At 35.1% G+C, this 25,396-nt stretch overlaps 1 long non-coding RNA gene across 2 annotated transcripts in view; it reads left to right on the top strand.

Moving 5' to 3' along the window:
• The window catches only part of LOC148045362 (uncharacterized), a 211,304-nt gene that overhangs the window by 124,377 nt on the left and 61,531 nt on the right, over positions 1-25,396 (top strand). The window contains exon 3 of one of the 2 annotated variants that reach the window (XR_015696690.1): positions 8,379-8,520. This is a non-coding gene — a long non-coding RNA (uncharacterized LOC148045362). Of the gene's footprint in view, positions 1-8,378; positions 9,201-25,396 lie in introns of those variants that run through there. The other variant, XR_015696689.1, reaches the window with a different exon arrangement.

Genomic DNA, 25,396 nt, shown 5'->3' with positions numbered 1-25,396 from the left:
AATTTCATGGTTTAAAATCTGGACACTAGAGAGGATTAAAGATTTTAGATAAAGTTTTCATATATATATATGTAGATAGATAGATAGATAGATAGATAGATAGATAGATAGATAGATAGATAGATAGAGATAGAGATAGAGATAGAGATAGAGATAGAGATAGAGATAGAGATAGAGATAGAGATAGAGATAGAGATAGAGATAGATATATAAAATATCTATATCTATATCTATATCTATATCATCTATCTATCTATCTATCTATCTATCATCTATCTATCTATCTATCTATCTATCTATCTATCTATCTATCTATCTATCTATATATATATATATATATATATATATATATATATACACACAATATTAAAACAAAGGAAACATTGCTGGAGATTTTTGAAGAATGGAATCAGAAATTAGAGATGGAATACGAAATGAAAAGATAATTGTAACTTTAGAGAGGATTAAAAGCAGGAGTGGGTTCTGGCTTCTTTTACTGCCGGTTCGCTAAGGGACGTGCTTCAGGGATGTGCGCATTGACGCCCGCTACGCGCACATGCATAATAGTCAAAAAATTGCTTCTCTTTCTTTAAATTTATAGATTGTGTGTGTGTGCATGTGTCACATACATGCACACATACATACAAACAAGCAAACACACACACATACACATGATTGAATGGCAGGAATCACTCTGACTAGATCTGCTCCAGGAAAAGGCTACCCAAAATACTCCTAGCTATTCACAACTGATTTGGCATCCAAGAGCAGTGATGGTTCAAGAGTTCCAACATTATAATTTCAATTAAATCATAGATTTAATTTAATCCCATAATTGGGTTGACTCTAGGATGTAAGATTAATAGGAGAGAATATAGGGGAGAAGCAATGTTCATCTATGGCAGGCCAAAAATCAAAAGTCTGATAGCAATTTTCAATTCAAGAAAAATTAAAATGCTTTTGTAACCTACAGCAGACTTTTTCAGATACATAAAGTAGCCAGACTTATGTAGGATTTAAATTGGGATGGAATGGAAAGATAAAAGGGAAGGGAAGACAGGCTGGTTATACAAATGCAGATTACATGTGAGTCAGATTGCAAGTACCTTTTCTATTTGCAATTAAAATATATTTATTGAGACCTTCTGAGATGCCCTGAAACCTTTTGAAGCTCAGTTATACTGCTGAACTTTCTTTGTTCCAAAACAGCTACTTGGAGATCTGTAATGGAGTGTGTCCTGAGAGATTAAAATGCTCTAATATTATTTTGTCCTTGTTTTGGGTCATGGAAGAACACAAAGCAATATCTGGCCAACTTGGCAATTCTCCCCCAAAAAATGAAGTAGAATAGCTTAACGACCACCATGAATAGCATTTAATAGCTTAATGACCACCATGAAAATCCAGTTCTAGGATTGACTGGGAAGTCCAAAAGGATACATTGGAAAACATCAGTGTCATACCACTTCCCTATTATCAAGATCTTCACAGACAGTCTTTGTCACCAGAAGTTTACATGAACCAAAAAAATGCCTATGGCCTCTCTCAACCAAGAAAATTTCACTGAAACCCAACATTAGTTCAACATAGCTGCTCAAATATAGAGGTTTGGAGAAATCATACAAGAATGGAGATCTGTACCATTGGGACAAATGTTAGCACACAAATGCCTAATAGCACCTCATTAAGGAGAAAATACTATTTCACATCTTCAAGTACAAATTAAAACATCAAGTGTCTTATGGCCCAAATTTGTTATATACACAAGATGGAAATGTTTTCACATTTTTTACATTTTTAAAACATTTATTGAGTATTCAGATGCTTAAAGTAGTGATATAAAATATCATCAGACAAACGCAAATTGATAAATGATAAAAAAAAAACTTCTGTCTAATTAATAAGAAAACACAAGGGCTGAAATATGGCAATTCATTTTGCAGAACGGGAAGTAAAACAAAAATCATTCGAAATTATTATTCCAGAAGATACGTAGACGTGTGGGTCAGAAGCCTTAGCACACTAGCGATAGAAGCTAGAGTTATACCAGTTGTCTGATAAAAAGAGACATTTAGCACTCAAAAAGAAGATCAAGTAAAACACTGGGGCTTTTTCTTAACTTACAGTTTGTTTGTTTGTTTGTTTGTTTGTTTTTTATTCATTTATTGAATGACTAACAGATCAGATCAAAACTATACAAACAACCCAGATCTCCTTGTCTTTTCCATGCTCAACCATATTCCAAGGATTGAATAGATGATTCCCCATTGTACTCTTTGTTCTTCAAAATCAGCATTTTCAATGGTTGCCATTTTGAAGTGGGAAAATCATGAAAACTATAGGATAAGCTCCAGGATATCTCGGTTAAAGCTTCTTAGTTAGTTCTACCTACATATATGAAGCACCTCACTTGTTTTATGGCTGTCGGCCCTATAAAAATAATAACCACAGCCCTTAAGAAATCATTTTTAAACTTGTTCTAAGAAAAAGTACTTTCTTGAGCATTTAACATTTTTTTAGAAATGGAGAATACAGTTTTAGTTGTGTGATTTAATTTTATGCATAGAAGGAAGTCTTCTTGTGTTCATTTGTCATTCTGAGTAGCTTCATATAAGAATGTACTCAGTCTTTCAGGTTAGGACGTTCAGGGGGAAAGTATGAAACTAGTATAATTTCAGGCAGGTTAGGAAAACGTAAAAAGAAAGACATGGAAGAAAATAATGTGAATCATCTGATTCTAATGACAGTATATAAGCAATGGGTATTGGAGCTAGCTTGAATAGTTCATGACAGTCAGTTGCTAAATTTTCAGTAATTTTGTGAACTGATTGATAGCAGAGCACAGCCACAATGCCCAGTGCCAATCAGCTGTCCTGTAGTTAGCAGTGCAGTGCAGCAGCAATAGATTCGATAGAGTTTTAAATATTTACCTGCACACCACTGTAACACTTCTGTGATGACATCATCATACATATTTTATCATTTCCCCATCTTTGAAGCCTCCAGATACAAGATGATCAGAGGTGGGTTCCTACCAGTTTGCACCTATTCGGTAGAACCGGTTCATCAAATCTACCGAACCAGTTAGAAGAGGTTCCACCAGTGGACCCGAAAAGCAGGCCACACCTACAGAAGAGGTTCCAAAAAAATTTGAAACCACCACTGGTGGGTGTGTAATGTCCCGCAATTATCTACGCATTAATAATGATCTAGTAATATTTCCTTATACATTTTAGGGTTCTTTCCTTATATAATTGGTGTTTTCTTTCATACTTTTGGATTTCTAATTTCTGTTTCCGTTAATTGGCAATTGCTAAAATCAATCCCACGTGAAAAAGTATTCAAAGCCTTCTTGATTTTAATTGTCAATTTATTTATTCCTGCACATTGTAATATTTATTCATTTACATATCTCTGCTTTTCCACTGTTGTGCAAACACAATTCCAGCAGCTGCTAACATGTGTAAAATTAAATATATATTATACTCCCTTTCAAATAGCCAACAAAATATTTCTGGTTTTAATTCCATATCTTGCTTACGATTGCTTCTAACTACTAACTTCTGAATAGCTACTTGGACCGACCTAAGTACTAATTCATAATTTCATATCTGGTCACATGGGCAGCAAGCCACTCCCATCCGGTCACATAGGTAGCAAGCCACTCCCATCCAGTCACATGAGTGGCAAGCCGCTCCCACAAAGGAGGCCACACCCACAGAGGAGTTTCCAACAATTTTTGAAACCCACCACTGAAGATGACAGACAGACAGACAGACAGACGAAAGCAAAAAGCAGCTGTATTCACTTCTGGGTTTTGTTTTGTCCTTTTTGCCCTTACCATATTCCATTCTGAAACAGTATTATAGTAAAATAATATTCATGTACAGTGAAAAGATATTTTGAACCCATTTGTTTTCCTAATAACTTTTCAGAAATGACTGAGATGTTTTTCAAACAGTTGTCATCTATTCATATTTTATTTTATGTCTGCGTGCATTCAAAGAAATTGAGATATAAATCAGCGTACTTGTTCTTCAGTGATCCTCACATTTGCCCTTGCTATTTAGGGGAGGGAAGGCAGGAGAACATTTTGTTCAGGGTCTCTGCTGGAATGTTTCCAAAGTCCTTTTTTGTCTAATAGGGCTAGGTTAAGTTCTGGCAATGATAAAGTGGTAATTACCTGGGTGAGTGCAGACTGAACAAACCCTGGGTCATTAGTTCTACAGAATTCACAGATGCCTTGAAGTATTAGAACAAAAATTGAATTTGCAGCGAAGTGCAGCTTTTCTCTAGAGGCAACAAAACTGCTATTTTTAATTTTCATTAAATCAGATGTATTGAAATATCATAAATGTTTGGTAAGATCCAATACTCTTCATCTATCTCTGTATGCTGATGGAGCTGCTATTCCTTGGCTAAAATGCAGTGAAAGCAGAAACTGGTAAGTATAAAGGCTTATAGAGATCAAGCAATTTGATGCTAAGCTTTTTTTCCTAACAGCTGATCAAGCTGAATCAACCTCTCATCAGCAGCAGTGACAGCAAATATTACAGATAGCTGTGCTCTGGAAATCTGGATAATATATAGAAGATTAATTCTCACTTAAGTTACAAATTTGCACCTGATTTGTATATTTCATGATATTAGTGGGAATGCATTTCAACCTCCCACCCACCCACCCCTCCCACAATCCATGACCTTTCCAGGATAGTCTAGACTCCTATGCTTTCTGTTTGAACATATGATGGTTTAAGGCTTTATCTCTATGGAAGAGGATTCATGGATGGGAGCCCTCATCTACAATCTGAAATGATTCACGTGCTGCAGACACAAATTTATTGCTTCAGTGGCAACCTAAGCTGTATAGTTGTGAAGAGTAATATAGCAAACAAAAGTCAAGAGTGAAATTCCACTGAATATAATTCCATAGACTGGGTCCTAAAATAGGCAGCTAAATACATTCTCTGATCAATCATTAGATTCTGCATTCTCTTTGAGACATCTGTTATTTTTATTTTTTATTTTCACGAAATGTCTTATGGCTGCCCTATTCTGAAGACACTATCTTAATATTCTAGGATATAATATGATATAGTAATATAACATAACATAATATACTTAACTTGCATTTATTTGAAAATATTAGGTACTAGTTAAAACAATAACTCAGTTTTTTTAAAAAAATGAAGCTAGGGAGAAAGTCTTTGTGAATAGAAGCTTTACTTTGAAATAAAAAGGTTTATAGAACAAAAAATGGCTTCTCCAGTTGTCTAGCAGATAACTAACCCTAAGCCATGCAATCATAGAGGTTCATTTTTATCTGTTACCATAGCTGTAAATCTCTCTGGAATTATCCAAATATGTAGACCTCGTTCTACTAAATGATTGCAAAAAGCTACATTTCTGGAGCAATTTTCAATCTTGGATATATTTAAGAAACTTCAAATTGCACAATTTTCATAAAAAGAATGGGAAATTAACCATGGCTGGTAACAGGAACTGTAAAATAGAACATGATTATTGGCAAGTTTCAATTTTTTTAATGAATTTTTTTAAAAAGTTCTGCAAATTTCATCATCAAAAATAATACCACCTAGCACTTTTACAAAATGAAGTGCAGGAAAATATATCATCTTATTCTATCTATTTGTGTAAAAAGACCAGTTAGTATTCAGTGGCTTTAGCCAATCAATCAATGAATGGTGCTTGTATAAAGTAATGGCTTTTTAACTTTGAACATTTGAATTTGTATTTCTAGTTAATAATGAGTCTTTTAACACAAACATCTGCTAGATGTGACACACCTCTTGTAAGTCCTGTTTCAACTACCATTAACCCCCATCTCTAGATTATAAAATCTTTACCCATATTAATGGAATAAATTTCGAATGAATTGAGAAATTTGGATTTTTCTCTATTTCTGATTCCAGGTTTAAGTGTAACATTTGAAATAAACATTGTGAAAATTATTTCAATATAATATCAAAAGTAATTAACAGCAGTGATTAGCCATGTGTGTACAGTGATTACTTATTTTGAAAAATATACTTTGTATTTCTTTTAAGAGACTGTTGCGCATTGCTTTGTAACACAGATATTTGCCAATGCTTTGTATTTGAAATAGAGAAAAGGCAATGTTGAGAACAATATAAAGGATAGGCTATTGAACAGATTAAAAATGAATCTGTTCAAATGAACAAAATGAATTCTACATGTTAGCCTTTTTAAGGATCCATTTCTGAGCAAAACGTTTAATTTGTGATTTAAATGTAGATCTATAGAATGCCATTTTATCTCATACTCTGCATTCTCAGTTTGTCCTTAGCTTGCCAAGTTTTTAAGTATCAATCATAATTCATAGTCTGGTAAACTTCCAGATTGCTTGTGAGAACAACCTTCTTGTTATTTCAAGAACACTTTTTTGTTTTTGTACATTTGGTAAAAGACCACTATTTGATTTGAATGAAGTGCCATTAATCTGAAACAATTTATCTTTATTCCCCAACAAGGTCTGAAAGCCCAGCAAGCTATTCATCCTGATTTTTAAGATGACGAACAGTGTCATAAATAGAACCAACTTCTAAGAACAAGGAACATGAAATTATTGGCATCCTTTACCCTCGATTCATATATGCGCATGCCATTAAATGCTGGCATCTTTATAACCAGCTATAGTAAACAGAGTGTTAGTGATGTCACATTTGAAAGCACTATCATGTACTGGTCATTTGGTCAATTAGTTCATATGGAAAAAGTTCAAGATGGACTACCACGACCAACATGCTGAAGGATCAATTCTTAAGGCTGAAACATCAGCCTAGAAGGAGAAGGTTGGAATTGTCTGATATGGCTGGGTCTAATGATGGCTTCTTAGTTGGACCAAATTGAGTCTCTCATCTGCACCTCTATAATTGTCTGGCTTGGTTCTTCAACCCAACAAGACAGACACATACTTCAGGAGATAATTATAACTGCAGAAAAAACTGCACGAATAAAAAAAGGGCTGTGAAAATATTTACAGATCCCCTCTCATCCTGGACATAAATTGTTCCTATTCCTATGGTCAAAACAACGCTATGGAGCACTGCACACTGACACAAGAACCATTTTTTTCCTGAACACCATCACTCTGCTAGTTAAGTTCTGTGAAAGAACCAGGCGGGAGGCGTCTGAGGTAAAGGTAAGTCAACCAACGTTTATTTACAGGCAATGCGAAACAACAGCGGTAGACCGGCACCCCCTCCCTGTCTGACAGCTATTTATACGGAGCTGTCAGACAGGGAAACCAATAGCCGCGCATATGACAGCCCGGCAACTCCAGGTCGCTCCTGATTGGCTCCGGCGCACCTGGCTGTTGCCGAGCTGTCATTCATAAGTCCGAGGACTTTACATTGCTAAACAAATAATTCCCTCACCACTGTCAAACTATTCACTAAGGCTGCATTACTATTACTATTAGTCTTCTCTTTGTTCCTATCACCCATCTCCTCCCACTTATGTTTGTTATGATTGTTACTTTGTTGTTTGTATCCTTACAATTTATATTGATATTATTTCCTGATTGCTTATTTGTACCCAATGACTATCATTAAGTGTTGTACCTTATGATTCTTGATGAATGTATCTTGTCTTTTTATGCACACTGAATGTGCATAATGCACCAAAGACAAATTCCTTGTGTGTCCAATCACATTTGGCCTATAAAGAATTCTATTCTATTCTATTACTCAGATTTCAATATTTTTTTCTCTATCTTCACTAGAATCTTCTGGCATTGTTCTAAATCTCAAACAAAATTCCTTATCTCTCAATTTTAATAGAACCATTTAAACTTCTTCTCTGTCCAACTCTGTCTATAAATCTGTTTTACTCTCCAACATTTCCACTTTGTCATTATTTGTTTTACATTTCTGGGTTTAGAGCTTTCCATCTTCTTAACTTCTTCATCTCCTCTTTCATCTTTCCAAGTCTTTTATCCATTCTTTTTCCCCTCAAAAGCTGTCAATTTAGTATCAAGTGATTCAGCTAGCTTACTGCCTGAAGCAAAACTGATGTAATTCTTCTCTCTGCAGGTTATTCTAGCATTCCCGCCTTCTCTCCATTCTTGCCACTTTTCTTGTGGTTGTCATTATATTATAATCCAAAAATGAAAGGCATTCTTACCTTTTTTTCTCACTCTTTTGTCTTCCAGTGCTCTTAGTACTTTTTTGCTCAAGTGGTACGCCATAGTTTTAGTCAGCCTCACAATCAAGGTCTCCATAGTTAGAGTCAACATTACAGTCAGGCTCATATTTTCTATCTGTTCTTCTGTAAAATCCACTAAAATTTTCTACACTTGTAATTAGTAAACAAAAACATTCTCTATTCCTTTCCAGGATTTCGTCATTCCACAAAAATCCAGCTACAAAGCCTGATAAAGAGCACACTCCAACATGAGATAAAACTTTGAGAGACTACTGAAGGCTTCTTGAAGCACACATTCTGATCCACAGAACGCCACCATAGAAGTCTTATAAAGTAAACTTGAATTGAACATTTTTTGCTTATATTATTGCAAAATGAACAGATTCTGCTTACCAAAAGAGTGTCATGTATTTTCTATTTACCAAAGCTGCAAAGAGTGAAGAATAAGCTTTTTGGTAAGTTGGCATGTGTCTTCTGGGAAAAAATTATGAGGTATATAAAATAGATCAAGGTTAAAGTTAATATTATAAAAACATCAGCAAAGAGGTTTTTTCCCATCCCATCCCTGGTGGTCTTACAGCAAAGTTACAATATATGAGAATATATTCGTATTCTAAATTACTCCTTGATAGCCAGATTTGTCTGATATATGTTAAGAATGCTCCATGCATCAATATTTATAATTCAGCATATATTAGTATACTTCTGTGAGCAGTTTTGCAGGATATTAGAACAATTAATCAGTGGAAGAAGAGATTGGATGATCATTTGTCTAAAATGATACAGGTCCCCTGCTTGAGCAGAGATTGGACTAGAAGGCCTATGAGATCCCTTCCAACTCTGTTAACTGAGATATTGGAAAATAACTTTTAAATAACTTTTAAGCAACATAATCTGAATGTAAAATATAAAGAATGACTCTTAATAAGACTAGCTACATTTCTCAAAGATAATGCATTGTATTTTTATATTTTTCTAGTGATTAAAAAATCTAAAAGATTTATTTGCACTTTTTTAACATATATTCTATTGTTTTCTATACTAACTAGGGATCATTATGAATACCATATTGCTATCCAAGAAGAGAAATGTAGAAATGGTTTAACATTTTTTGCGGCTGTAAGAAAATGGCTGCGTAGGTGGAAAATCACGAAACGTAAAGGATGGCTGGATGTCTATGGGAAAATATTTTCTATTAGTGTTACAAAGTGTCCAATTTATTGTTTTGAAATAAAAATAACAAATAGTTTGAAACTTTTCCCTTCCAACTTGAAAGCATTCATTTTTCAGCATCTTTTATCATCCGGCTTCCTAGTATTAACAAAATATTTGGGGATTTTTGTCAATTCAAACAGTTATCTGGATCCCAGCAAAACAGATTCATAGATAGTGATTCCCATTTATTTGATTTTTAAAATGCCCAGAAATGAGTCTGGCTCTGCTTCTGCAGAGATGAACACAAATAATCCAGTTCCCATAGAAAATTGAAAATTCTTGAGAGTTCTGCACTAGGGTGCTGTGATTTGCAGTGACTCAGCAAGCCAGTTTCATATCGTAATTATACCAACACCTGGCTCGTCATGGATCTTCAAGGTAATTGACAGATCGACCCACAAAATGCCAGCAACACAATCTTCAACTTCAATATGTTTGATGAGTTGTTAATCCTTCTGAAGTTTCAGACCATTGGTTTGATATGGCAAGAGTAAAAGGTACAAAATAGATATAAGATCTGGATTGTGTTAAAGAAATACACACTCAAAACTAACATTTGCAAGATGTAATAGGTATTGAGAGAAATTGGTTATGAAACAATACTGTTATAAACATTTCCACAGCTAATGGGAAATAATTGGAAGTAAAAAAATTTTATTCAGGAATAAAGCAAGATTAATTATAATACTGTTAAATCAATATTTATAGAAAAAAGAATAGATTGAGAACTGTGATACTGACCAATCTAACTCTGATTGATTTCAGTGTTTCTATGTAAGAATGTCTGAAAGAGATGGGCACAATAGATGATATATAGATAAATAATGATGGATGGATGGATGGATGGATGGATGGATGGATGATAGATAGATAGATAGATAGATAGATAGATAGATAGATAGATAGATAGATAGATAGATAGATGATAGATAGATAGATAGATAGATTAGATAGATAGATAGATAGATAGATAGATAGATAGATAGATAGATAGATAGATAGATAGATATGATTTCACATCCAAAGTAAGAAGGACCCACTATTATACTGAATTCAAAACAGGATACAGAGCTTTCATCTTACTCATCCAGACCTTGACTGGATCTAGGCACACAAAATACAAATATTGTTTAGCTAATGATTAAAATACGAACACTGTTGACAATGCATAATAGGTAATGAATACATACTGTATTCATATTATGTTTCAACATTTTAAGTGAAACATAATTTTTCAGAAGGTGCCATAAAATAAAACGTGAAAAATGCGCCACATGCAATATTAACTCATTGTTTCTCTGAACGTAGTTTCTTAACAATCTCAACATTATACTGAAGTAATAACTCTGGACAATATTGTGATATTATTTAGGTAAAATGTAAAGGTATTTAATTCTAATGAACTTCCAAAAGAAATTTAAACACAGCCTTAAAATTCTATCATTGAAATAAGTAATTAACTGAATCCGCTTCATCCTTTTTGGCTTCCCCTTTATTTGTTTCTCTTATTTGTTTTAATTTTGATCTGCCCACTCAGTATAATTTCATCCATCTATATAAATTAAAACATTCCGGTTTTAGCGGGATTTTTAAATTTTGTACCTTTCCTGCCCAGAAATGCATAGAGTCCAGTGATTCTGATAGAAATAATAATAATGGACTTTGCTGATGCCACACAGTGAGAGGTGAATTTATGTCAACGGGCAGTTAAAAAGGTGAGATTAAGGGTATGTGTGTATGACAATTGAAGCATATTGCAGCCACCAATTTGTTCTTTTAAAACCATACCCCGAAGGCATTCCTGTAAAGAAATTAAAATTTTCAATAAATTTTCTGAGGCAGGTTTGCGTATTAGTTGGATGTAACCCAGCAATGAAGCTTTAATTAGCTCTTCCTCCTCTTTTATACCATGATCAAAGTAATTTTGATTTGAAACTAACACTGAACATTAGAAAACGAGCTACACTCCCCAAGATAAAATCTGGATGCAAGACATACAGTATCTTTCAGTGCATCACATCACAACAATAACAAATGCTATATGGACTTCATTTTTCTTAAAAGTTGTATAATGGTAGGGGTTTTTTTTTAAAAGCATTTGGGTTTGCTTCAATACAGCAGTCAGTCAAACTCACCCTGTGTGAGAACTGAGCTAAATTTAAAAGTATGGGTTTAACTTGTCATTTTATGAATCCTTTGAAATAGGTCACAGCTTGCATGGGCAAATTCATTAATACCATATGAAAATGAAGGATAATTTCTGTTCCAATGAGGCATTTTCAATTTGATGTGAATAGATTTAATTAAAACATCTTCTGTGCCACAGAATCCTCCCAAAGACAAATCAAAGGTAAAAGGGATTTTGCATGATATGTATCTCTGGCTTATAGACTTTTCAATAGGCTAATCCTTGCTTGCTTAACTGATTCTAAGCGGGTCAGATCTTATTAACTTTAGAGAGACAAAAAAGAAATCCACATTCCTCTTGTGCTTTCTGAGGTTCCAAAACAATTTCGACTCAGAAAAAAAAAGATAACTGGATCTTCCTTTCTTCCCCTCTTTAAAAGTATACAGGAGTTATATCCAGTCACAGCAAAATACACTTATTTTACCCATTTATCATTTTTCTCCTTCTGGATTCATTCAAATTGTAACCTATGCAAACAAAAATGATATCCATAAAAGAGATAACAATTCATCCCAATAGAGGATTTTATAACATTCAAGATATCTACTTCCCTGGGATTTCATAACAAGAGGAGCTTCAGAGTTTTCCATATCACTCATATAAAAAAAGTATATAACAATTGGACCTTTGCTTCATCAGTTTAGCCTTTACTCGGAGTTGATCAGAATAGTTTCTGCAATTGGAATGCCAATTGTTTTAAGCAACAGAAAGTCTATATTTAATGAACGCTGCTCTCAAATGTATTCTTCAAACCCTCATATTTCTTAAAGGAGGTCAATGTTCTGAGTTATTTTGAGCTAATTAACTTTCAGAACAATGTGACAAAAGAGGGGGGGGAAGTCTCCATGAAATAACCAGGCCGGCTCTTTTTTTTCTGTGCTTAAAGCTGCCTTTTGTAACAGCACTTAATCTGCCCTTACATCCCCATTGCAGTCTTCCTTCTACACAATCTTTTAAAGTCTTTCTTTCCTATGATCTCACTGGACACCTTCACTTCATTCCTTATTGCGAGTGGAATAAAAATCTTGATTGATTACATCTTTTGTTCCCTCAGCTTATACTGGGAATTCTCTGATGCGTGGACCGATTCTTTTCATTTCCACACAGCCCGATACATAACTGATCGTTGTTAAAGTTAAAGCTGTTAAAGTTGTTAAAGCTGTCAGAAATGTTCAGAATTTAGAGATATTGTGCACTATTGCCTATCTTTTGAAACTAAAAAAGGACGTTACACTTCAGGGGCTTTTAGTATTGTTTTATACAGGCAGGTATAGTTCGTTAAAATGTCTACTGTCAAATGTTAATAACTCCTGCCATGCATGTTCTTTTTCAATCCATTAATAAGTGAATTCTATACAGAATTGTGACAAAGTGAGTCATGGAAGCTGCCTTTCTCTTTCCATCTACCTAATGAATGATATATTCTCTGTTGCAGAGAAGACTTCACAATCACCAAAGAGCTTTAGAGCAAAAGATATAATGATTGAAAGAAACTCCCAAATGGCTACAAGTAATCCTTGACTTAAGAACCAGTCATTTAGCCAACCAACAGCACTGAAAAAAGCAACTTATAACTGGCCCTTAAGACTATTACAGTATCCCCACAGTCACCTGGTCAGATTCAGGCATTTGGCAACTGGCATGTATTTATGACAGTTGTGGCATCTCAAGTTCATGTCATTGCCATTGGTGACCTTCCCATGTGGCTTCCATCAAGCAAAATCAATGGGGGAAGACTGATTTGTTTAAGGACTGACTTATTCATGTGACATTTGCATTGATTCACTTAACAGCTGTTGCAAAAAAAGATTGTAAAATCAGGCATGACTCACTGAACAATCACCTTGTTTGGCAACAGAAATTCTGGCCCCAATTGTGGTCGTAAGTCATGGGCTGCCTATATTCAATCACATTTTGTTCTAATTTAACTGGAAATAAAGCAAAGTATATTTTGCTCTTTTACACACTAAATGAATCCTAGATAAAAATCCTACATTTCAACTGACCTCACTGCAAAGTTAGAGCACAACATTTTAGATCAGCAATCCTCGGAAGAGTCAAGAGTTGCAATAAATAATTGCATAACCAATTGGATTTAACTAATTTTATAATTTAAATGTCAGGGTTCCAAATAGCATCCAAAATTAAATCTGAGGCAAATAGGAGTCTGAGGCAAAAGTTTCCTCAAAGTTCCAATTTATTAAGAAAGCCATATTGGCATATCTGGGAAAACCCAAATCTGAAAGCTTCCAGGTTTTCTCACCCAGTTGAAAGTTCAAGATCCTGCCCCTATACCAGAGGTGGGTTCTTATCAGTTCGGACCGGTTCGGCCGAACCGGTAGTAAAAATCAGGCCTGTCTTTCTGAACCAGTAGGACTGGCAGGCTGGCCATGTCCCCAAACTGGTCCCCTTATCGCTGCTGATTCACCCACCCGAGGTGGCGCAGTGGTTAAATGCAGCACTGCAGGCTACTTCAGCTGACTGCAGTTCGGCAGTTCGGCTGTTCAAATCTCACCGGCTCAGGGTTGACTCAGCCTTCCATCCTTCCGAGGTGGGTAAAATGAGGACCCGGATTGTTGTTGGGGGCGATATGCTGACTCTGTAAACCGCTTAGAGAGGGCTGAAACCCCTATGAAGCGGTATATAAGTCTAACTGCTAACTGCTAGCTAACTAACTGTGTCCATCAGATGGCAAGCTGACCGGAGTTGGGAAGTGGCTGGCTGGCAAAGAAACCTCTCAGCCACCTCTTTGAGTGCCAGAGGATCACCACAAGTCCATCACATAGTCCAATCTTCCACTGCCACGCTGGCAGCTTCCATTCATCCAGTTCCAGCCAGGTGCAGAGTCAAAGGATGACCCTGAATTTCTAAGAAGAATTTATTATGGCTACATATCGCCCAACTCCATATAGTATCCCCTCCCATTTTCCCACATTAAAAAATGAATAGTAAAAAGTGTGGCAGACATTAACTATTATAAATACAAATACAAATCATATTAATTCAATTTTCTTGAATTTTCTATCCCATTTTACAGTTTGGGGTAAGCTTCTTATAAGTGTTAAGAAGTAGAAAGAAGCCCCATTTAAGGTAGCTTGAGCAGCACCATAGAGAATGATGAGCGACTTCTGTAGTTGTCATGATAATCATCATTTCTTTTAAAACTGAGTAACATTATTGTGTTTTTGAAAACAGTTAAATTGCTTTTGATATATGTACTGAAGGCATAAATAACTTGGCTATTGTGGCAAGGAAAACCCTCACCCAGGGGCTCTCTCATGCTCAAAGCAAAGTTTTTAGATTTACTATTACTTTAAAATTGTGCCTAGAATTTAGTCTTCTCAGGATTGCTATAGAAATAGAGACTTCATTTTCTTTGTTGATTTTGGCTCATGATGGACTATCAGGGATTGCCCTTCTAGACCTCTGTGTGGAATTTATTTATTTTTCCTGAATCACAATTACAATTCTTTCTAGGAATGTGTTCAGATTTTGCTTATTTCAGCTTTTCTACATAAATTGGCTTCTGAACATTTTATCTCTGGAGAACATGAATTCTATCCTGTTTTATTTCGGCAATATGTACCAATTCTTCTCAATTTGTTATGTTCTAGACATTACTCTAGTTCTGGATCAAGAATGATGATACAGATTTCAGAGCCAAATACAATACAATAGCAGAGTTGGAAGGGATATGATGGCTCTACACTCTGTTTTAAAGATTCAAATATTTTAAATATTTCTATGGATTGTATAAAGAAGCTGAATAATCCTCGCCTTACTTGTCCTCAGAGAGATCATTTGGAACATAGGTCTGAAAGGCCTAGAATAAAATAACATATAAAGGAGATGTGATTGCTTTACAGAGTTCACTAATGCCACCATACTTGAACAAGCAGAGTTGATCAAAACTCAAAAATAACTTGGTATTGAAATCATAGTGCCAACTTCTCTAGTAGCACTGATACCTCATTAGAGAAAAAGCTGCTGCTGTTGCTGTCTTGGCACTATTCCCCCATCATTGGGCCATCTCTCTTGAGGTATCTGCGGAATCCAATCCTGTAAAGGTTTATTGAAAGTCTCATTACTTTAGTTGGACTGTACTTCTTCATAAAGACCATAGGCTGCGCCATAAATAGAGGAGGTAACCATCAATGAGAAAGAGCCATAGGTGCAGGAATAGCCACATTCTGCCAGAAGGAACATTGAAGCAAGAAGCCATGAATATTCTGAACAGCAGTTCCCCAAGAGGTGTAAACCTTAGATACATAGGACATTTTCCCCATCTTCTTAGCATCATCCAGCCATCCTTCACATCATATAATCATTATCCTCCATTATTGTTATTTTGGAAAATTAAAGTTAGATGATTGTAGAAGACAATACAAGTTACCAATGAGAAAATGACAATACACTTTCTCTAGGGAACTTTTTTCAAGGTAGAACTTTAGACTTGGGAGAAAGCATTTCTTGTATTCAACATTAAGACAGATTTTCAATTGCTTTTCTGTAACTAAATAATACATTTGCTTTGTTTCATCTCCTCTCAGATTTATACAAAAAGGCATATACAAAACATCTGCAACTTTTGAGAGGGAAGGCAATATCTTGTAGGGAAAAGATGATTTTAAAAAAGACTTGGTCTAGAAAACTTTCAAAAACATCACCTATTACTCTAAAGAATGAAGGTTGGGGGAATCATCATTTCTCTATCCTGCTGCCTGTCCAGTGAGAGATGTGTAAACAAAAAAAAATGGCCTACCAAATTAAGAGTTATGGATGAGAGAAGGTGGTTAGAACTGTCAAAGCTCTGTAGGTCATGCTCCCCTGATTTAAAAACTATTTCTTTGCTATATTCCCTGGTGAGAAGAAAATGTTTTCAGAAAAGTTTGTTCTTCCTTCAGATAACTACTTTACCACAACCAAAGGAAATTTGATGATAAACAGTGGTTGCAAATTCAGCTATTCTTTTGTTTTGTGCTGCATCCCCAAAAAACCAAATTAATAATGAAAGTCTGACAGATATTAATTGAATGGTATGTCAGAGTATGAATGATCTTCAGGAAAAAGAAAATGCACTTAGCAAAAAGGAATTCTTTTTAGATGTTTGTTATAACTAGAGTAGACTCTTTTTGTGTAAGTGGATCAGAGGTGGTATTCAGCAGGTTCTGACCAGGTCTGGAGAACCGGTAACAGAAATTTCGAGTAGTTCGGAGAACCGGTATATACCACCTCTGACTGGCCCCGCCCCCATCTATTCTCTGCCTCCCGAATCCCAGCTGTTCGGGAGGAAATGGGGATTTTTGCAGTAACCTTCCCCTGGAGTGGGGAGGGAATGGAGATTTTTCAGTATCATTCCCCTGCCATGCCCACCAAGCCACGCCCACCAAGCCACGCCCACAGAACCAGTAGTAAAAAAAATTGAATCCCAGCACTGAAGTGGATGTATCTCCATAGATTCATACTATAAACATACTGTTTCACAACATACTGGGAAAAGGAGATTAACAGATTAACAGAGTTGGAAGGGACCTTGTGGGTCATCTAGTCCAATCCCCCACCCAAGTAGGAAATACTATACCATTTCTGACAGATGCAGTCCAGTCACTTCTTGAAAAATTCCAGTGATGAAGTTCCCACAACTTCTGAAGGCAAGCTGTTCCATTGGGTGATTGCTCTGCCAGAAAATGTATTCTTATTTCCAGGTTGAATCTCTCCTTGTTCAGTTTATTTACTTACTTACTATGGATCATAGAGATGTTAAAGAGCTTCCCAAAATGGGTTTCAGAATGGCAAATTCAGCATTAGTGTGAGTGCTTATTCTGTTTTATGAACACTGTATTTTATTTGCATAATTTAGGATTGGACTCTCGAGGGAGGAGAAAAATGATAAATGCTTACTTACATTTTGCTGTAATTAGATAACTCCAATATACTTTTAAAGGGTGGAAGAAGGAAGGATTGGCTATCTTTCTTCTGGATAGAAATTATATTGGAATCTAAGACTGTTCTGTATTTTAATTTTTATATTATTGGAATTTTTATTTTTATTTTGTTCATCATTAGATTCACAGATGGATGACCGCACAAATTGAATAAATAACCCTCATTGCATGTAATCTAAAATGCCCTCTAATATATGTCTCTTGATTATCACATATGGTTATAATTCATTTTTTCTTAAATCAAACATACTACATTGCTTGGGGGTGATAGGAACCCCACTGTCCTTTTATGAAACATATCAACAAACAGCATGATCTATCCATAAAATGGTTGCCATGAAAAGTTCTCCTGTTGCTGATAAAAATAGTACTGAAGAAGTTGGACTGGGAACAATATATCCAAATTGAAGTCCACCATCCATCATAATACCTCTTTAGTTACACTCAGCCCAACATATTTCAGAGAGTAGTTCATTTGAGGAAAAATAAGAAGGAATATTAAATACACCATCTTAAATTCCTAAATGAAGGTCCATTGACAATAAACAAAATATCTGCTTGAATACATACTGTATATGTATATATGAGAGAAAAACGGGTATGAATTCTTCTTAAATTTTTGTCTGCATACCATAAATTTTACAAATGCAGAATGTATAAATTCAGCACTATTAAGAAAATACCTTAACACATTCCTTCACAATCCAAGACTGACATGAAATACCAATGTAAATAGTGAATACAGAGAATGATTTAGGAACTCACGATAGCCTATAAATTTGAATAGGGCATTTACAGCTTATGTGACATGTTAAATAAGATCTTGATTTTCCATTTTCTGGTCATTTGAAGCACAACTGGAAATGGAGGTGGTGTTATCCTCTTACATTAGCTATTTGTTTGTTTGTTTGTTTTTAATAGTGGCATACTAAGATTAGCAGAGAGTTCCAAAATCTATACACCCGACTCAGCACATGTGAGGCTCTTATTTATGCTAGTTTTTTCCTAAAATTACCATTTCATCAAATAATCAGGACAACTGCCTCATGTGAGCATTTTGAAATATAGGTTGAACAAATATTGATATAGTAAAAATACATATTGTGCCTTCATTCCAGAAATGAAGCTCAGATAAATTATTAAAAGCCAAGAAAATAATGTATCACTACCACATAATGGAAATGGAAATACTAATGCAGGATCCTAAGACGGTAAATAAGTATCAGAATTGATGGAAGGGGGTGTTGTAAGGGAGGCTAAACTTGAAATCAAGAGATTTAAAAAATGCGTAGAGCCCAGAGAGATTTCATTTTGTTTAAAGTAATTTAATTAAAGAAAGAAAGCCAGTTTGGAGTAGTGGTTAAGAAAATGGTCACTGGACTAGAAATAAAAAAAAAAAACAAGTCCTAGTCTTGCCTTAGGCATGAAACCATTTGAATGACCTTAGCCAATCGAACCCTCTCAACCCTAGGAAAGAGGCAATGGCAGACCACTTCTGAAATCTTGCTATCTACAATTCACAATTCTCACAATATATTTACTGTTCAATGGCAACTTTTTAGAATGTTTTCAAAGAAAATGTGGTTTATAAAACTAATATAAAAACAACGGAACAATGGGCCGTAGTTCAAGAAAAAATCATGAATCAACACCTTTTAACTTTACGTATTCCCAAAATAATTTTTTTGATTGACAATTTGATAGCGATTCCCACCTAAAAGGCTATTAGGAAAGTTTGTTGTCCCAGGTGGCTTTAGTAATGCAAAATTAAGATGTCTAACTGGAGATGAAAATATTTCAAGGTTAGAGAATAGATTTTGTCTGTCCATTTCTAGTCTTCCCTTATGGGTTACTTGATTAAAGATCACAGATAATTATCAAGGCAATCTTAACAATTCCTTCCCCAGAAGGGGAAAATGTATTTATACAATTACAGAACTAGACATATTAATTTCAAAATACATGACATCTTAATATCTTAAATGCTAAAATTAAGACATTTCAGCTTCTGGCTATCTTGTTCTTGAAGCATTAAATACAATGTGTATTTATGTAAGTTTTTCATGCAAAGAAACTCAAGGGGGAAAATAAACATGGAAAGTTAGCTTGAATTAGAAATGTGATTATCATTATCCTTCATCTCATTCTAAAACATTGTTCAATAGCAAAGGGCAGAGCAAACAAGAGCATGAGATTTTTGAACTACAATCAAACAGCATTTTAGAAAAGACTCAGAGGAGTTTTGCTACATGACTATAAAGATCTATAACATCATCTTAAAAATCTGTGCAACCCATTTCATGGGGTAATTATTGGGGGGGAAATAGGAGAAAGGAATATTATATATTACACCTTGAGTTATATAGAATGAAGGCAGAATATATATCTGATGAATAAATGTATCAGATAGAATGCACACATAAAGTGACTAAACAGCTAATCAAAATTCCTGATGAAAAGGTGCAAAAGAATTTACCACAATTTCTTTGGGAATGGAATAACCAATTTCAGGTAAAGCACATTTAATGAAATCCACTGGAATTTATATTTCTCTGGTAGAAATCTGCTCAGACCCCATTCATTTTACAAAAGATTCACATTATAAGATCTGATGGTATTTTCACGAAAACTAAGAATTCAGATTGTGTTCATACTATCTATTTTAACAAGCTAAGATTTCTAGATTCTGAAAGTAAAAAACAAATAATAGTCATTTAATAGTCCCTGCATTTGGATTTGAAATGTAACTTTTCTTCAAAAAATGTCCAAACATAATAGACACTGTCTGCCAATGTTAGAAACGATAGGTCTTCTAAAAGATATGGTATTTCCTTTTTAACAAATTCCCCAGAAAATTGTTATGATTTTCTGTGATTTTACACTGAACTTCAGAGGTACCAATGGATACCAATGCTAATATAATACCACCACCACCAAAAGACCAGTTCAGCCTATTATTAGACAGAGAAAATACTGTCAAATGGAAATTGATGGAGGAGAAGAGGAAGTATATAATACACACAGACACACACACACACTATATCTATCTATGTATCTATCTGTTTCTCCTACACTTTCTTTAAGTTTATCTTGTATTAGATTTTACTATAACATCAAATTCTTATATATATACTGTATATATACGTATGTATGTATGTATGTACTGTATATATGTATCTGTGTGTGTATATGTGTGTATGTATATATATATGTGTGTGTGTGTATATATACATACACGTGTGTGTGTGTGTGTGTGTGTGTGTGTGTGTGTGTGTGTGTGTGTGTGTGTGTGTGTTGGCAATGTTTTGGCAGGGTCTCATTTGCCATCTTCAGGCTGGGTTAAAGCGTGGTCGGAGCTGCCATCTTTCTATAAATCTTGGTGTGTGTGTGTGTGTGTGTGTGTGTGGAGTGCTGACTTTGTTTCAATAAGTGGAATGATTGGTTGTGTGGTTGTATCATGATTGGTAGATTGGTGCTGATTGGTGCTGGCTGTGTGCCCATTGTTATTTTGTGTTGTAATGGCATGGGTGGAGGGTGGGGCTCATTTGTTGCACAGAGTACTTTGATGCTTAAACAGACCTCTTTTGTAAATCAATAGAAAAAATTGTCCAGATCACTTTCTTGTTTATCATTTGTATTATTTTTTTTTAGAATTTTAAACATCAGCCAATTTCTTTTGTAGATTCAGTGAAACTTCCTTGTCCAAGTCATTCTCTTGACCTGTCAACTATAGATTTATTTAAGATATCTTCTCTGTATTTGAAGATAAAATTTGTTCTACATTTTTTGATAACATAGTTTGGATATAGACATAGTCTATCCATAGAAGCAGACCTTCTATGGACCTTATTATTGACCTTGTTGATATAGTGGTTACTAATTTTTTCATAAGTGCATTTTTCTTCCTAAAATCTTTACTACCCTCTAGTGTTCAGTTTTAAATAATGCAATTTATTATCTGTTGTGCCTTCCAAAAACCAAAACAGATCTATTTCCCATGAGAAGCTATTTGTTCTTTATAATTAACTCCAAAGTCTTGCTATAAAAGTTTCAACAGTCCAAATGTATATGGACCCTTAGTCCGTTTCTATGATTAAAATATTATTTAGCTTTTTGCGGGTTATTTATATTATTTATATAAAATTCATTAAACTCTTAAGCTTATATTTAATTTTTCTTTCGTTCAACATTGAAGGCAGACTCACACAGCATTTACAAGTTTGAAAATATTGAAGTTCTGAAGATCTCTGATAGATTAAAATAGTTAAAATAGGCAATTTCTGAAAGTGATTAGAAAATGAGGCTTATGAATTAAGTGTCTTTTAAATGGCTGTGCTGCAGTTGTGAGCAAGATGGTTAATCCCTTTGTCTTTGGGTGTTCAAACCCACAGAAAATTATGACCTTGCAGTCTCCTCATGAGCAGCAGCCATCTGGAGTCTTTATATGGAGAGAATTGAAGGGTTTAGTCTACCACTGGTTTCTTGATCACTTTGGCTTCTTCAGTTCACTATACTTCCCCCAGAAGTGTAAAGTGAACAGTCCTAATATGTTATTAGCAGCATTGAAATTTTCAGTTATCAGTACTGTTGACTTTTTATAATTAGAGTAAGATTAGCATAATATACCAGTGGCTCCCAGATTAAATTTACTGGGTGATTTTGAGCTAGTTGCTCACCCTTAGCCTAACACACCTCTCACAACAGTTGCTGTCAGGAAAAAAATCAGAAGAAAAATTCCCCCACCCCTCCAAATGCAGAAAGAATACAGGTCAAATTAATAATAACTCCCCCATACACACCATCTTACTATGATAAAGAGCATCTTGATTATTATTATTATTTACTTTGCTTGTATGCTGAGAGTCATATAAGGACTTTTTATCCTGTTTGTTACATTTTCCTTGAATAGCTTTCCACAAATCAAATCTGGAAAGAAACCATAAAGGTTAAATTGATCTAATCAGACATTATTGAAGTAGAACATGGCTTTACCAGGGGAAGGTTAATCCCATATTAGCTATTTATTAAAAATGTGTTCAGCGTTTGGATAGCAATGGGACTCACCGAAAGCCAAATCTTTTGATTTTTGCAGTTTGGGGTTAGAAATGGACATTATATACAAAAAAAGGACCACAAATCTTTAGTTCCAAAATCAATAACATTCATTGACATTCTGAAATGGTCATTTGGGAAAGTGCCAGTCATTCAGTCATATATAATTCCTTCCAACAAATCATAGAATGAAAAAAAAAGCTTCCTGAATCATCCTAAAAATCTATGAAGAACATCACATTTACGAAGACATTACCCAACAATGCTATGCAAACAATCCAGATAATGAATGAACAGAGGTAAAAATGTACAAAGCTACATTTTTAGCTCTAATTTTAGTTACACATTGAGGATGTGAATTGTATACAGCTACTCATAATGGTCATGTAAGTGTAGGTAATATTAAGGGATACATATTCCGCGTAAGAAGGGGAGGGGAGGGGAGAGGAGAGAAGAGGAGGAGAGTTGGAGAGGATTTTCATACTGCCATCCTTTTCACTTCCCAAACCTTCAAAAACAGCTTGAAGGGAATCCAGGAACGGCTTTATTCCTGCTCAGTTGAAATACTAAAACAAAAAACAAAAATTGCCATTCCACCCTGAATTATAGCAGATCTCAAATAAGAAAATATCCCCACAACATTCATTCTCCAAGAGGGTGAGAAGGAAAAGAAAACATACGTGAGTGGGATAGACAATACACACCAACTCCTTGTTGAATAGAAACAGGACACTGACAAGTTACAGGATTATTACATTTTTCCTTTAGTCTGGGCTACTGAAGCTGAACTGCTAAGCCAACAAGCTTACATTTGTCTTACAGAACCTGAAAGTTAAAATCCAGAAGTAGAGCTGTAGCAAAAGTTTTCCAACAGGATAAAACAGCCTCATTTTATTTCAAAGCAACAACAACCCCAAATAATTTTTTTTTAATAAAAAAATCAAGTTTCTCAATGGTTTCACCTGTACTAAGCCAGCCTTCCAGCACTGATCTGGAATTGCAGAAGATTGGAACAACTTTAAATTTACCTCATAAATGAAACTACCCTATTTTATCTTGAATCTACTTACCAATTTCACAATGAAATTTAGAAATAGAATAGAATGGAATAGAATAGAATAGAATAAACAGAATTGGAAGGGACCTTGGAGGTCTTCTTGTCCAACCCCCTGCCTAGGCAGGAAACCCTACACCACTTCAGACAAATGGTTATCCAACATCTTCTTAAAAACTTCCAGTGTTGTAACATTCACAACTTCTGGAGGCAAGTTATTCCACTGATTAGTTGTTCTAACTGTCAGGAAAGTTCTCCTTAGTTCCAAGTTGCTTCTCTCCTTGATTAGTTTTCACCCATTGCTTCTTGTTCTACCCTCAGGTGCTTTGGAGAATAGTTTGACTCCCTCTTCTTTGTGGCAACCCCTGAGATATTAGAACACTGCTATCATGTCTCTCCTAGTCCTTCTTTCTATTAAACTAGACATACCCAGTTCCTGCAACCATTCTTCATGTTTTAGCCTCCAGTCTCCTGATCATCTTTGTTGCTCTTCTCTGCACTCTTTCTAGAGTCTCCACATCTTTTTTACATCGTGGTGACCAAAGCAGAATGCAGTATTCCAAGTGTGGCCTTACCAAGGAATTGTAAAGTGGTATTAACACTTCACATGATCTTGATTCTATCCCTCTGTTTAGGCTGCCTAGAACTGTGTTGGCTTTTTTGGCAGTTGCTGCACACTGCTAGCTCATATTTAAATGGTTGTCCACTAGGATTCCAAGATCCCTCTACAGTTACTACTATTGAGCATGGTAAGACATATTGTATCTGTGCATTTTGTTTTTCTTGCCTAAATGTAGAACCTTACTTTTTTCACCATTGAATTTCATTTTGTTAGATAGCGCCCAATGTTCAAGTTCGTCAAGAGCTTTCTGTATCTTCTGGAGTGTTGGCTATTCCTGCCAGCTTGGTGTCATCTGCAGATTTGATGAGTTCTCCATTCATCCCCTCATCCAAATCATTGATGAAGATGTTGAAGAGTACTGGGCCCAAAACAGAGCCTTGGGGTACTCCACTGCATACTTCCCTCCATGAAGATGCAGTTCCATTAAGGACTACCCATTGAGTGCGGTTGGTTAGCCAGTTACGAATCCATCTGGTGATGGTGCTGTCTAACCCGCATTTTTCTACTTTATCTAGTTGGAGTTTATTCAATTTATTCAATTTTGGAGTTTATTCAATTCAATAGTATGGTCTACCTTATCAAATGCCTTACTGAAGTCCAAGTAAATTATAACTGCAGCATTCCTCTAGTCCACTAATTTTGTCACTTTGTCAAAGAAAGCAATAAGATTAGTCTAGCATGATCTGTTTTTGACAACCCCATGTTGGCTTTTGGTTATTACTTTGTTTACTTCTAGGTTTTTGCTGATTCGTTGCTTGATTATCTTTTCCAGAATCTTCCCTGTTATTGAGGTCATACTAATAGGTCTGTAGTTTCATGGATCTATTTTTCCCCTGTTTTGAAGATGGGAACCACATTAGCTCTTTTCCAGTCCTCTGGCAGTTCACTGGTGCTGCAGGAGATGATAGATAGATAGATAGATAGATAGATAGATAGATAGATAGATAGATAGATAGATAGATAGATAGATAGATAGATAGATAGATGCTTTTCCCTGAACAGAAATTTAAAGCAGTGAATATTTTACTTTAATAATTAGAATATCTGGATTTTAAATTTTTTGATAATTATAAGATTTTCTGGTATCCTACAGTATTGTACCCAATATAAAAGGCTAATCAATGCAAATTTAT

Source organism: Thamnophis sirtalis, unplaced genomic scaffold (assembly GCF_051295495.1).
Source record: "Thamnophis sirtalis isolate CommonGarterSnake01/CBP01778 unplaced genomic scaffold, rThaSir2_p1.2 scaffold_5, whole genome shotgun sequence".
Lineage (NCBI taxonomy): Eukaryota > Metazoa > Chordata > Lepidosauria > Squamata > Natricidae > Thamnophis > Thamnophis sirtalis.
Note: the sequence above shows the minus strand (reverse complement) of the source record. Positions and strands in the feature narration are given on the sequence as shown.